Source organism: Mirounga leonina, unplaced genomic scaffold (genome assembly GCF_011800145.1).
Source record: "Mirounga leonina isolate KUSES-001 unplaced genomic scaffold, KU_Mleo_1.0 Mir_173, whole genome shotgun sequence".
Classification (NCBI taxonomy): domain Eukaryota; kingdom Metazoa; phylum Chordata; class Mammalia; order Carnivora; family Phocidae; genus Mirounga; species Mirounga leonina.
Window position 1 is genome coordinate 3,269,076 of NW_023270447.1, and position 13,434 is coordinate 3,282,509.

General features: G+C 43.1%; 1 long non-coding RNA gene across 1 annotated transcript; it reads right to left on the reverse strand.

The window, feature by feature from the left end:
* Positions 1–513: 513 nt before the first annotated feature.
* Positions 514–13,372, reverse strand: LOC118019038. Its single transcript, XR_004681538.1, has 4 exons — positions 12,701–13,372; positions 5,513–5,710; positions 2,317–2,535; positions 514–629 (listed from the first exon to the last, which is right to left on the reverse strand). It is a non-coding gene; the product is annotated as an uncharacterized LOC118019038 (long non-coding RNA).
* Between the last annotated feature and the right edge of the window lie 62 nt (positions 13,373–13,434).

A 13,434-nucleotide genomic window follows, 5' to 3' on the forward strand; every position in this document is an offset into this window, starting at 1 on the left:
AGAATGGCCTCAGTTGTGAACATATTGGTGGATCCAGGTCAGTAGTTGAGACTACCAATTAACTATGTTCTGCACGGAAGGGAATCCAGTGGCCCATTTTCAGAACCACCAGAATTCAACTCCTTTGCCCCACAGATCTATTTCTTCATTCAGGGGGTGCCTTGGTGGCTCAGTCGGGTAAGGGACCGACTCTTGATTTCAGTTCAGGTCATGATTTCGGGGTCCTAGGATCGAGCTGTATGTAGGGCTCTGTTCTCCACATTCAGTGGGAAGTCTGCTTGAGGATTTCTCTCCGTCTCTCTCTCCCCCTACCCCTTCTCCCACTTGCACTCTCTCAAATAAATAAATCTTTTTAAAAAATCATTATTTCTTGGGGCGCCTGGGTGGCTCGGTTGGTTAAGCATCTGCCTTTGGCTCAGGTCATGATCCCAGGGTCCTGGGATCGAGTCCCGCATCCAGCTCTCTGCTCAGTGGGGAGCCTGCTTCTCCCTCTCCCCTTGCTGCTGCTCCCCCTGCTTGTGCTCTGTCTCTCTGTCAAATGGATAAATAAAATCTTTGGAAAAAAATCATTATTTCTTCATTCAGGTTTGGGGAGAAGCTCTTCTATGGTTCCCACATGGCCTTTCTTCCTGAAGGAAAACATAGAAAAGGAAGGTTAGTGGGATGGACTACAGCAATTGATCTAGATGACATAACTGATACTCATCCTCTCCCTTTTCCACTTCCACTCTAAATTTCTCTCACACTCAGTTATCATCTTAGCAGGTCTTGGTGGCTTTTGTGGTGACATAATCCAAAGCTTTATTCCTGGTCTGAGCTTTTGGTAACCATTCTCTTCTCAGGTCAGGGATGCTACATATGTTCACAGTTACAGTGGGGCAAGGGAATATCAGATGTCCAAAGGGACCATATGAATTCTGTAAAGAGCAGTGCTACCTTTTCTTACTGATCAGGGTCAATTATCATTGTCATGACTGTTAACTCCTCTCTTTGCCTACAGGTCTCAGGAATAATGAGTTCAAAGTGCAGCAGTCCGGGCACCTGGGTGGCTCAGTCGTTAAAAATCTGCCTTCGGCTCAGGTTGTGATTCCAGGGTCCTGGGATGGAGCCCCGCATCGGGCTCCCTGCTTGGCAGGGAGCCTGCTTCTCCCTCTCCCACTCCCCCTGTTTGAGTTCCCTCTCTCGCTGTCTCTCTCTGTCAAATAAATAAATAAAAATTTTTTTTAATTTAAAGATTTTATTTATTTATTTGACAGAGAGAGATATAGTGAGAGAAGGAACACAAGCAAGGGGAGTGGGACAGGGGGAAGCAGGCTTCCTGCTGAGCAGGGAGCCCAATGTGGGGCTCGATCCCAGGACCCTGGGATTATGACCTGAACCGAAGGCAGACACTAAACGACTGAGCCACCCAGGCGCCCAATAAATAAAATCTTAAAAAAAAAAAAAGTGCAGCAGTCATAGCTTGTAGTTCAAAGGGACCCTTGTTGTGTCCCTTAATAGAAGTACAGTCTCTTCGAAGACCAGTACTTCCAGCCCTATAGATCCCAGATTTGTGGGTATGGGAAGCACAAAATCCTCTAGTGGGTCATTGGTAATAAAAGTAAATGGGGCTATTCCTGCATCTATTCCTTGATTAGTGGGCCTAAGTATTTTTCCTACTGGGGTCATAAAGACCTTTGATTTAATGTGTATGACACATCCTGAATGATAGCACCCAATTTTTTCAGAATATTTCCCTTGAGTGGCACTTCACCTGTGCCTTTAGAAAGTCATTCCAGCCCTCTGTAAGGTCAGCTTTTTCTGGATGGTATGGTATAACCAGTGGATCCCATGGATATGGGTCCATTCCCACCCCTCTTTTACCATAAAGCAGGGGCCCTGGTTGGATGCTATGTTACATAGGATTCTATGTCTGTAGATTAGGCAGTCCATAAGCCCCAATATAGTAATGTTGGCTAAGGATCTGTGGGTGGAAAGGAAAACCCATACCCAGAATAGCTATCTATATGTGTAAGAATGAATCACTGGCTCTTCCAAGATGGAAGGGACCCAATGTAGTCAACCTGTCACCAACTAGCCAGTTGGTCTCCTTGAGTAATGGGGCCATATTAGGGGATCAGCATTGGTCTCTGTTGCTCACAGATTGGACATTAAGACATCAATAGCTGTATCAGCCTTGGAAATTAGGAGTCCATGCTTTGGGGACCTGTACATAGTCTCCATCCCTGCCACTATGGCCACTCCATTTATGTGCCTGTATTAGTTTCCTAGGGCTGCCTTTAACAAAGTAAGGTGATTTAAACAACAGATACTTACTGCCTTACAGTTCTGGAAGCTAGAAGTCTGAGTTCAAGGTGTCAGCAAGCTTGGTTCCTCTTGAGGGCTGTGAAATAAATTTCTGTCCCATGCTCTCCCCTAGCTTCTGGTGGTTTGCTGGCAATCGTTGGCATTCTTTGACTTCTGCTACATCACCCTGATCTCTGTTTTATCTGCACATGGCATTCTTTCTGTGTATCTCTGTCTTCACATGGCTGTCTGCTTATAAGAACATACTTGAATTAGGGGACCACACTACTCCAGTATGATGTCATCTTAACTTATTACATCTGCAAAAACCCTATTTCCAAATAAGGCCACATTTTAAGGTACTGGGGATTAGAACTTCAACATGAGAATTTGAAAGGGGTATAAAACATAACCCATAACAGTGCCTATAACACAATCATGCTGGTTCCAAGGTGGCCAATGATTAAGGCTGGTAATGACAACTGGATGAGTCATTTTGTCTACTTGATTGCTTAGTGCCTCTTCCCTGGTGGATGCAAGATGTGATACAAAAATCTTCACACTTCATGCTCACTCCTGTATATTCATCCACATGACTCTATCCCAGATCTCCTTGTCTTTGATCTTCTAGTCCTTTTCCTTCCAGGTCCTCTACTAGTTTCCCTACCAGGCCATTGACACCTGCCCAAGAACCTATATATATTCTTACTTCAGTCTGCTTCTCTTTTTTTTTTTTTTAGATTCTATTTATTTATCTGACAGAGAGAGGGACATAGCGAGAGAGGGAATACAAGCAGGGGGAGTGGGAGATGGAGAAGCAGGCTCCCTGCCGAGTGGGGAGCCCGATGCGGGGCTCGATCCCAGGACCCCGGGATCATGACCTGAGCCGAAGGCAGACGCCCAACAACTGAGCCACCCAGGCACCCCTCTGCTTCTCATTATACACAAAGCAGATGATCAGGGATGATCCTTGTAACTCTACCAACTGGGAAGATTTTCCCTCTTTGCTGTTTTTCAAAGACTCTCAAGAATGTGACTATAATGCAGCCACTATCTAATTTTGGTTTGCACCCACATACTAAGCTGACTCATCCATAAACCAAACTTAGGCTTCACCCTTCTTCCTTCAGCTGGTCATGGTATTGGTGCTGCTGTAGTGGGTTACATGGGGATCTGGGCTACCTGATCATGCAGCTTACAAGTGCCCCAGTTGTGCTTGATCTCCATCCCATATGTACCATTTTCATCTTACAACAGATGCTGCTGGGTCCATCTGAACCAACAGAATCCAGTCCATAACAAGTGGTTCTCGACACATGGTTACTTGGTATACTGTGGCTAAGGGTTCTGTCTTGACCAAGTCTCAGTATCTGGTTCTCACTAGTAGCTGGTTCTTAAAATGTGTCCAATTCTCTTTTGAAGACGGCATGACCTTGCTCCAGAGTCCTAGGGACTGCACTGTGATTTTTCCACTAGGGCTTACCATAAGCTCTGTCTTAGTCAGCTTGGGCTGCCATAACAAAATACCATAGACTGGGTGGCTGAAACAACAAAAATTTATTTTCTCACAGTTCTGGAGGCCAGAGGTCTGAGATCAGGATGCCAGCATGATCAGGATCTGGTGAAAGCTCTCTTCCTGATTTGTAGACAGATATACCTTCTCACAGATACACCTTCTCCTTATAGGGCAGAGAGAGAGAGCTCTCTGTTGCCTCTTTATCATCACATTAGGGGTTAGGGCTTCAACATATGAATGGGGGGGCATTCAGTCCATAACATTCCACCCATGGCCCCCTAAAATTCTTGTCATTATTGCATGCAAAATACATTCATTCCATCCCCAAAGCCCCAAAGCTCTTAATTCATTCCAGCATCAACTCAAGTCTCGTCTGAATATCATCTAAATCAGATATAGTGAGACTGGAGCTTTGATTCATCCTGAGGCAGCTATGAATCTGTGAAATCAGACAAGTTATGTGCTTTCAAAATACAATCGTGGGACAGGCATATGATAGACATTCTCATTCCAAAAGGGAGAAGGAAAGGGTGATGATCCCAAGCAAATTAAAAATTTAGCAAGACAAAAATTCCATTAGATTTTAAGGCTTGAAAATAATCCTCCCTGGTGCAATGCTCTGCCCTCCAAGCACAGTAGGTGGCAGCATCATCCCCAAGGTTCTGCTGGGGAGTCCCACTCCCAAGGCTGTTGAAACTGAGGCAGTGGCCCTGATGATCTCCCAATCATTTCCAGGGTTATTTTTTTTTTTTAAGATTTTATTTATTTATTTGACACAGAGAGAGAAAGCACAAATAGGCAGAGAGGCAGGCAGAGAGAGAGGGAGAAGCAGGCTCTCCACTGAGCAGGGAGCCGGACGTGGGGCTCGATCCCAGGACCCAGGGATCATGACCTGAGCTGAAGGCAGTCCTTAACCGACTGAGCCACCCAGGCGCCCCTCACTTCCAGGGTCATTTTTCCCTCTTCTTGCATGTTCGCAGCCGAATAGCTCTATCATTCTGTCCTGTCAAATTCAGTAAGTCCAACAGCCTTCCTTCATTTGGTCCCATCTCCATCCCCTTCAGTTCAAATTGGCTGTGTTTCTGCTCCTATAATGCCATAAACTCTATCAATGATAATCTAGTTGTGCCATTGGTGTTCTCTTTAGAACATGCTTTCTCATTTTTTTGCAATATGGATAAGCTGAGAATTTTCTAAATCATCAAGTTCTGGTTCCTTTTTGCTTAACAATTCCTTCTTCAACTCATCTCTCTCCTTTTGCGTTTTACTATAAGCAATCAGGAGGAACCAAGCCCCTCCTTCAACACTTTGCTTAGAAATCTCCTCAGCTAAATATTCAGTTTTATCGCTCACAAATTCTACCTTCCACAAAACACTAGAAGACAGTACAGCCAAGTTTTTTTGCCACTTTATAACAAGGTTCACCTTTCCGTCAGTTTCTTATTTCTACCTGATATCTCACCAGAATTGCCCTTAATGTCCATATTTCTAGCATGTACTTTAAAACTCTTCCAACTCCACCCATTATCGAGTTCTAAAGCTGCTTCCATATTTTGAGTTATTTGTTTCAGCTGCATTCCACTGTGGGTGTTAAGATCTGTATTAGCCAGGGATCTCCAGAGAAACAGAACCATTATAGTTATACAGATGTAGGTGTAAGTATAGATTATATAGCTATAGCTATTGATTTATTATAAAGAATTGACTCACATGATTATGGAAGCCGAGAAGTCCCAAGATCTGCAGTAATCAAGCTGGAGACCCAGGAGAGCTGATGTGTAGTTCCAGTCTGAATCCAAAGGCCTGAGAACCAGGAGGGCCAGTGAGGGCCAATGACATAAGTTCCAGTCTGAAAGTTGGCAGGTTCAAGATCCAAGAAGAGCTGATGTTTCAGTCCGAGCCTGAAGGCTGGGAAAGACCAGCATCCTAGCTATACAATCAAGCAGGAATTCCCTTTTACTCAGTCTTTTTGTTCTATTCACGTCTTCAATTGATTGAATGAGGCCCACTGACATTAGGGATGGCAATCTGCTTTATTCACTCCATCAATCCGCTTTACTCATTCCATCAATCCAATGTTTATCTGATTCAGAAACACACCCACAAACATACCCAGAATAATGTTTGACCAAATACCTGGGTATCCCATGGCCCCATCAAGTTGACATAAAATTAACCATCACAAGCTCCAAACTGCTTCTTTTCTTACCCTAACACCTCCAGGATTTTCCTGAAATATATGGCCAAAGTGGCAGAGATGCTTGTACTGTAACCTGCACTTTACCTGGTCTGGGTCCCAAAGCTGGAAATCTTCAATGTCACCTGGTAAATGGGCTGGAGCAGTATTCCTAAGTGTGCTATGTGTTGCTCCAGAACATAGAGAGACATACCAAGCCCTGTGCATTCTTCTTTGTGGTAGGGGATGCAAGATGTAACAATCTGTCTTTGACTTTGGAAGGCTATACTGATACACATGTGGCCAGCTGACCCTTAAAAACTTCACGAAAGTGGCAAGTCCTTGAATCTTTAGAGCATTTTTCTTCTACTCTCTGGAGCATGGTCTTACCAATGCCTCCAGCATACTAGCCACCCCTTGCTTGTGCCATCTGAGCAGCATAAAATCGTTGATGCAGTGGGCCAAAGTGTTATTCTGAGATGTTTAGGAGATTCAGATTTCTTTGGGCTTTATTATGACAGAAGGCAGAGTTAACCAATCTTGAGACAAAACTAAGTGAACAGTTATCTGTCCCACATGTATGTGAATCATTTCTGATGCTCTCTCCTAATCAGAATGGAAAATAATTCATTGAACAAATCACTGGCCACTCATCTTGTCCTGATGCCTTATTAATCTGCTCCAGCAATAAGACCATATCAAGCACAGCATGTGCAATTGGGGCTGTTACTTGCTGAAGCCTATGGTAGTCTACAGTCATTCTCTGGAATCCACCTAGTTTATGCAGGGGCCAGACAGGCTAATTAAATGGAGATATGATAGGCACCATCTTTCTTTTTTTAAAATATTTTATTTATTTGAGAGAGAGCACAAGCGGGGTGGGGGGTGGTTGGGGAGGGAGAAGCAGGCTCCCTGACAAGCAGGGAACCCAACACGGGACTTGATCCCAGGACCCCGGGATCATGACCTGAGGTGAAGGCAGACGCTCAACTGACTGAGCCACCCAGGCGCCCCAATAGGGACCATCTTTCATTTCCCCACATTCTTTAGGTCTTTAATGGTAGCACTAATTTTCACCAGGCCCCCCAGTATGTGATATTTTTGTTTGTTTTTTAATTTACTATGTTGGCCAGGGTGGAAGGTCATTTTCAGATGTTTCCACTTGGCTTTCCCCACCGATAGCTCTCACTTCACACAGGTCAAGGATTTAACGTTGGTATTACCGCAGCTGCTAAGTGTATGAATTCCAATTACATACTCAGGAACTGGAGAAATGACCACTGGGTGGGTCCACAGACACAATGGACCTACTGTAAACTAGGCTTTTACAGTTTACAGTTATGCCTTATTACCTGGTCCCCATTTGCCTCCATTCTAACAAGAAGCCATGACAATGCTTTGGGTCTCAGGATATTTGATGTCAACTCAGACCCTGAGTCCAATAGTTCTCACTTTTTCTGGTTACTCCTCTTCCCCACTGTGTAATCACTGAAGTAAATGGCCATAGGTATCTTTGGGAAAGGACCAGGGAATCATTACATTTATACTTGCTGCACTGAAGCACGATCTGCCACCTCTAAGTCAATGAGTTTCAGATCTGAAAAATGGCTCAGATTGGGACACTGAACAAGGGATAATGACTTTTTGGGTGAAATCAACCTCAGTATCCTGCTCCTCTGTTTTGGCTTTTTCTTGGGGTTATAGATGTTAATAGGTTTCCCATCTATTTCACCCCTACAGATGCCAACCTCTACATCCATCTCCACAACTCCCTGTAAGCCCCTTTGGCTGCCACTCATCAGATGTTATTGGTCTTTATAATTGTAGCCTCCTGGCTTCTAGTGACCAAGTGCCACCATTTGGCTCTGCTACTTGGGGAAGGGGAATTTTATTCCCATAGTTATTAATGAACCTAACTCTATGACTACTATTATTAGCTCAGGACTGTAGAGAACTTCTTGATGTTGCTGCCCCTTACTAGAGGATTTCTAATGGCCTTCTGGTGTATCTCCTGGGCTCTCCCATGAAACATAATCCTCTGATGGGTCTTCTGGCCTCACACATATCCATTCCAGCATGCCTATTTCCCCCAGTCTTTTAATTCATTCTACCATATATGCCCTGGCAACCCTAACGTTTCTACTTTGCTCAGCATTGGCCATCACTTTCTCTAGGTTTAAGAGCAACCCCCCCAACGGTGAGTTGTTTTATCCCCAAGAGTCCTTGCCAGTGTGTTAAATCCTGACTCAAGAAAGTGTTCCTAAGTCAATAAATTCTTGATTATCTAATCTAATATTCCAGCCCCCATGATCAAGCAACCTCAAAACTCAATTGCAGGGTACTCCCCTGACTTCTTTGTGTATGCTAGCTAATTCTTACAGCTTCTTTGTATATGATCTCTTTCCTCCTTTATCAGGTCAGGCATGTTTTCAGCTGGGTTATGCTAGGAGTTGACTCTAGTTATTAGCATGGCAGCCAGGGGAGGAGTGGCTCTGCAGTGTCTTTCAGCACGGGAGAAATACTAGTTCTTAGTATGAAGAGGTAGACCATCTCTGCAAGCTTTGAAAGTCCATGAGGGTCTGCAGAGCTAACCTCCTTACAGTTGTGCATCCAGATGTCCCATCCCTTGTTTCAGGGTTTCAGGTTTCCTCAACCAGGGCCCTAACCTGCTTTGGCCACACATTTTAATGTCTCTGGGGCTGTGTGCCGCTAACTACCATGTCCTAAGTCTGTGGCATAGCTGTTGCATTGCAGGAGATAAAATCCTCTTTGTAAGTTACAAAAGAGGTCCTCTGTCTCTCATACTTGGCCATTAACCAAGGGAGACCTTTGCTTTTTCCTTATCCCTCCTGAGTGTTAATACAACTTAGCAGTAACCAGCCAATTCCACTGTCCTTGTAGGCATTGCCCACCCCCACGCCCATATATTTCAAATGCCTGAAATTGTATTCTTCTTTCTCCTCCATTGGGATGCTTTCCCAGGTCACTGCTGATGAAATCTTTAGCAGCTGGATCACCACCTTGTGCTGGGACTACCCATGCCCCTATACTACTCAGGATAATACTGTCTTTGCCCACCAGGTAGTGAGTGAGCTGGTCCTGAAACCTCATTTTATTATCTAGCTTTTGTTTTTGTTTTTTGACCTCTCCTGGTACCACTTGTGTTAGCTTGGATCCTCTGAGCAGTTGCCAAAGTGGGATTTGGCAGGTATATTAGCTAGGGCTGCCATAACAAAGTATCATGGACTGGGTGGCTTAAACAACAGAAATTTCTTTACAGTTCTGGAGCCAAGAAGTCCAAGACCACAAGGTGAACAGGTTTGGTTTCTTCTGAGGCTTCTCCCTTGGCTTGCAGACGGCCATCTTCTTGCTGTGTCCTCACATAGCCTTCCTCTGCACCACGCCCCCAGAGTCTCTCTGAGTCCAATTTCCTCTTCTTATAAGGACACCAGTCAGATTGGACTAGGGTTCATCCTAACAGCTTCATTTTAACTTAATTTTAACTGTATTTGGACCTACGTCCAAATACAACCACATTCTGAGTTATTGGGTGTTTAGGGCTTCAACATATGAATCTTGGGGAGAACACAAGTCAGCCCATGACAACAGGCAGAAGATTTCTTAGGGGAAATGTCTGAAAGATAAAAGGGAGGGAGCAGGAGAACGTAGGAGATTGTGTAAACCCTGATACAGAACTGACACCTATGAAGGCAAGGGAAAAGAAAGGACTGAGTAGGCAGTGTCTCAGACTGCAGCACAGTTCTAAGAGTTTCAGCTAGTTTCAGTTTCAGCTCAATGCTGCCCATTGGAGGAGTCCCATATATTCCAACAATGACACTGCATTAGTATTCCTGCCATGCTCAGTAGTTGGCCAGGACTGGCCAATTATTATTTCTTAAGGGGCCTGCAAGAATCAAAACTTGTTAAACCTCTTAATATCCTTGGTGAAAAATTTTTGCTTATTTTAAAATATTCTTACAAAATGACTGAAGTAAAAAAAAAAAAATCATAAGGTGAAGCAGCCAAATCTAAAATGTCTCTTTATGTAAATAACAAATTGTAGCTACTAGAGATAAAAGTAGATAGATGGATTTGGGGAACATGATATCTAGGAAGAGCAAAGGGACCTCGATTACAGATTGATTTGAAATCACTTACAAAATTCTCCACATACGTATATTTTCTGTCATTCACCCAGGAATGTCTGACACACAGTAATAATACAGGATATTTACTAACAAATCTGAGTATTTTCAATACTTGTTGGGTTATTAACTTTACCAAACTATTTCATTTACTTGCAGTGGAATGACAAGGCTTCTAATCTATAGATACTTAATTGTAATATAGTTAAGACCTCTGTGTTTCATCTCTTAAAATGATTACAGCAGCTTTTAATTAGGGGGTCATTTTTGTATGTGCAAAAAAGTACCAAAATATCTGAGAGCTCTCATTCTGTGGGTGAATACATAACTTTCATTAATGTCCAAGTGATTTGCATTTCTCTGGGAAGAAACAGTCCTTCTCATCTCTCAGTATGTCACCTAAAAGAGTTGTGACCAACAAACTCTTGTCAAGTTTATAAAAAAAAAAACCCAAACCAACCAACCAATCAAACTCCACAAAGGAAATTAAGAAAAAAAAAGAAAAATTAGTGTTAAATTAAATTTTAAAGAGTGGCAATTTGAAATACTGAATTTTCTATGTAATTCTCCAAGTGACACATATATTAACCTCTATATAACTAGTATGTTTATAGCAATCAATCAATAATTGTCTATTTACTCAACAATCTAGAGCATCTACTATATGCGAGGTATTAGGCTGAGTAAGACACAGTACTGGTACTCAAAGAACTCACATTTCAATTAGTTTCCTTTTAAAAAAAAGTATTTTTATTGTGGTAAAATATATGTAAAATTTACCATTTTTAACTGTATAGTTCAGTGGCATCAAGTACATTCACACTATTGTACAATCATCATACACAATCCATCCCCAGAAATTTTTCATCATCCCGCACTGAAATTCTGTACCTATTAAACAATAATTCCTCAGCCCCTTCTTCCCCTGCCCCAGGCAACCACTAGTCTACTTTGTGTGTCTAGGAATTTTACTATTCTAGGTACCTTATATAAGTACAATAACACAATATTTGTCCTTTCATGTTTGGCTTATTTCACTTAGCATAATGTCTTCAATCTCCATCCTAGTTGTAGTATGTATCAAAATTTCATTCCTTTTTAAGGCTAAAGTAATACCTGTTCTATGTATATAGTACATTTGGTTTATTCTCAATTACTTTAAAGTAGCTAATCTCTCATTTTATTTCTTTCAAAGAGATACCATGAGGCTTTTAAAATTACTTTAAGCTAGTGTCTGTAGCCTCCCAGTAGCTCCCCAGATGCCAGTTCCCTCCTTTTGCTGCCACCACTCAAAGTACAAGGTGCTCTCTTTTATGGTTAGTTTTTGAAACAATTCCTGACCCCTTTTGTATTTCTCTTTATAAGTCATGGGGACAGTTATACACACTTCCAGGTGTCTTTTTAAAAAAGTAACATTTTCTAATTTATGTATAGTTAGAAACATTTACAAATTAGGCAATTTCAGGTACATAAAGAATTCAGTTTGGGGATCAGTTCTTACTGGTTTCTTCATTTGGATAGTATTATCTCCAGTCCACCCGGGACTATTCTGCCACAGTTCATTTTGCTCCAAGACCAATGTGCCAAGCTCCCCAATATGTTTTAGATACCTTTCTCGGTTTCTGAATGTAGCTCATTTTCTCATGTTTTATTACATTCATTTCTTTTTTGTCTTCTGTGGCTCCTTTATCATTTTTCTCAGAGGGACACTTGGTTCAACTTTTTAATGAAACATTTATTGAATTGATCAGAGGCAAGAAACTATATAACAGGTGCTGGATTTTTAATGCCATGAGGACCCATTTTCTTGGGAGAAAGTAAGATTTCCCTTATTAGCCACCATCAGCTACTGGCTCCCCTTCATTTATGGTATATGGGGCACAAACACACTTACCCAGAGGAGATTCCACATTCCAGTTATTTTGTGAAACATTCACTGCCATACCTGATATTAGTAGGGGCTGCAGAGCACCTTGCATCCCTGAGTGTTCAGGAAATACTATTATGCTCAAGTACCTATATGGGTTTATATGTAATACCTATGTAGGTATATAGTTACTATATATTAATTTCAAAATAACCTTGAAAGAGCAGGCACAGTGAATTTAACTGGCATTTTTCAATAGAAAGACCACATTAGTTGGCCGGAAGGATGCAAGGTTCTTTTCTCAGAAATCTAACAGATTCCTGAGGATTGCTACTTGGAACTTCTCGTTTTTATTAGTGTCAAACATCTGGTTGGCTAGGAACCACAAAATGATATTCCTACCGAATTTATGAAGGTAGGAAATAAATGATGGTAAAAACAGATTTCAATTTCCGAAAGACGTATTTCTACATTCCCTCCACGACTGAAATGCAAGGTCCTAACCTAGGACCATATATGAACTTTTCTTGAGATATACGAGGCCTGGAGAAGCTAAGACTTGACCAGTGGTATCATACTGATTGGAATGAAACCCTGGCATTTCCCTTTCAGTCATACACTGCCTATCAATGGCTTCTTAACTAGCTATCTTTCTTGAACAAATAATTCATTTCACAGCCTTTCCTGAAGCTGTGAAGTTGTTCTCCTACCTTAGGGAAGGGAAGCAGGGAGCACGAAGCACAAAAAGGCGGCACCGTCAGCTAAATTCTCCATGAATGACAGAAAAAGCAGTGAGCCATACGAATCCCAGATCCAAGGCTCGGCGTTAGCGGATCTAAAACCTGTACTGGGGAGGGCGGGGGGAGGGCAAGGAGTGGAAGGAAGTGCAGGTAAAATTACCCTGACCAGGCGGCAACTTGGAGACTTTTTCCCGCTGACTCAAACCCACCAACTCCTCTCAAACGAACCACGCGGTAGGGTGGGCAGAAGCGAATGGACTCGCCCACAGCGCCCGCTCACACCCACGGTAGCGCCCCCGATCACCGCCCACGGCGAGTCCTGGAGCGCACCACACAGCTCCCGGGAGAGACCGCACCAGATCCGGAAGAGCAGGGAATCCGCGAAAGGCTGGGCGGGTGCACGGCGAGGAGAAAAATGGGACCAACGTACTCCGGCGCGGATTACTGGAGCCTATCAAACCAGAGTTCAGACAGCTCAACTCTCCGTACAAGGTCTCCCGATTGCCAATCTTAGGGGGGGTTCATACCTCGTCTAAAAGAACTCTCCCCACGCACCTTCGGCTCCGAGCGCACTAGCAACCACCCGCGATTTAAGCAGAACGACGGCCCTCGTCCCGCCCTCCCTGAAACCAACCCAGGCCAGGCACGGCGGCACGTTGGCCCAATCACCTCGGCGGGAACTAAGACCAACCAATAGGAGGCAG